Here is a 2,379-nt window from a genome sequence, read left to right on the forward strand (position 1 = left end):
CCCTTTTATTTTTAAAGATGTAAACTTACAGGAGTAGCCAGAGCTTCCCGTTATCCTCCCCCCACCGTGTGGGCACCTCACGCCTGCGGTTGGCCAGGTGCTGGCTGTGGGCATGTTTCTGTGCTTGTGCCATAACTGTGTGCCTGTACCCACAATACTGTATTGTTTTGTATATTTGAAAGCTTCACATAAACGGTGTCGTATTGCATTTAATCTTGATGCAGTATGCTTTTTTGCACTCAACATCATGTTTTTGAGATTCGTTCCTGGTGATGCATATGAATCTGGTTCCTTCACTCCGATCGATACATCGTATCGCACCTTGCAGATAAACTACAGTTTATTTAGGATCCCACTTCTGAGGCTCTTCACGTATTTCCTTTCTCACGATTCTAATCAGCGCTGCAGGGGAAATCCTTTCACCTGCCTTCTTGCTCGCAGATGGGACTTTATTTCTTTTTTTTTTTTTTTTTCGAGATGGAGTCTGGCTCTGTCGCCCAGGCTGGAGCGCAGTGGCCCGATCTCAGCTCACTGCAAGCTCCGCCTCCCGGATTCGCGCCGTTCTCCTGCCTCGGCCTCCCGAGTAGCTGGGACTACAGGCGCCCGCCACAGCACCCGGCTAATTTTTTTGTATTTTTAGTAGAGATGGGGTTTCACCGTGTTAGCCAGGGTGGTCTCGATCTCCTGACCTCGTGACCCTCCCGCCTCGGCCTCCCAACGTGCTGGGATTACAGGCGTGAGCCACCGCGCCCGGCCCACAGGTGGGACTTTCTTTGGGTCCCACACCCAGGTGGGTCAGAGGGTGTGTCTGCCAGGCACTGCAGGGTTGCTATGCTCCGTGAAGGTTCCAACATACAACATCTGCCAGTCACACCAGCAGCTCAGTGAACCCATCTCCTCCGCCTTGCTGAGCACTTGGCGTGATTTTCTTATTTGTTGGTGTGAGGTCAACCTTGCTGACCTCATCTGTGTGTCCACAGTTACTAGTGAGGCGTCTTTACTGATGGTTCAGTGTCTTCCTCTGTGTTCCTGTTCCTTAGCTTTAAAAACTGATTTTCTTTTTATTTTTTATTGGCTTTTAGGAGTCCATGTCACATAATTAGGATACCACTCCTCTGGGTTTGCAAATACCTTATCCTGGAACGTAGTTGTCTTTTCATTTGGCAAGCAGTAGATCACATTTATTATTCCCTTTAAGGCTGCGCTTCCTATTTCTTGCTTAGAAAATTCTCCCTTATCCTGATGCTTCCTTTTCTTGTAAAAGTTTTACAGTTTTGCTTTCATATTTAGGCCTTTAATCCATCTGGGAATTTATTTTTGTTTATATTGTGAGGCAGAGATCTCATTTTATCACTCTCATTCTATGTGTGTATCTACATCTATAGATATCCATATATGTGTCTTCTATAACTTTGTCCTGTATCGTATGAATGTATTGGGGTTTTCTAGAGGGACAGAACTAATAGGATAGATGTACATATCAAGGGGAGTTTATTAAGGAGTCTTGACTCACACAATCACAGGTGACGTTCCACAGTAGGCCATCTGCAACCTGAGGAGCAAGGAAGCCAGTCTGAGTCCCAAAGCTGAAGAACTTGGAGTCTCTGTTCGAGGGCAGGTAGCATCCAGCATGGGACAAAGATAGAGGCCAGAAGACTAAACCAGTTGAGTCTTTCCATATTCTTCTGCCTGCTTTTATTCCGGCCACGCTGGCAGCTGATTAGATGGTGCCCACCCAGACTGGGGGCAGGTCTGCCTTTCCCTGTACGCCGTCCACTGACTCTAATGTTAATTTCCCTTTGGCAACATCCTCACAGACACACCCAGGAACAATACTTTGTTTGCCTGTTTTTCGAGACTGAGTCTCACTCTATCGCCCAGGCCGAGTGCAGTGGTGCGATCTCGGCTCACTGCAACCTCCACCTCCCAGGTTCAAGCGATTCTCCTGCTTCAGCCTCCCGATGAGATGGGATTACAGGCATGCTTCACCACGTCTAACTAATTTTTGTATTTTTAGTAGAGATGGAGTTTCACCATGTTGGCCAGGCTGGTCTCGAACTCCTGACCACAAGTGATCCACCCACCTCGGCCTCCCAAAGTGCTGAGTTTACAGGCGTGAGCCACCACGCCCGGCCAGGAACAGTACTTTGCATCTTTCAATCCAACCAAATTGACACTCAACCATCATGATGAAGAACCAATTGTTCCCACACCTCTTCTCTTTTATCATGTGTTGAGCTGATTATTTTGGTGCCTTTATTTATTTATTTATTTATTTTTGAGACGGAGTCTTGCTCAGTCACCCAGGCTGGAGTGCGGTGGCGCGATCTCGGCTCACTGCAAGCTCCGCCTCCCGGGTTCTCACCATTCTCCTGCCTC

This window comes from Mandrillus leucophaeus, unplaced genomic scaffold (genome assembly GCF_000951045.1).
Source record: "Mandrillus leucophaeus isolate KB7577 unplaced genomic scaffold, Mleu.le_1.0 Scaffold98, whole genome shotgun sequence".
NCBI lineage: Eukaryota > Metazoa > Chordata > Mammalia > Primates > Cercopithecidae > Mandrillus > Mandrillus leucophaeus.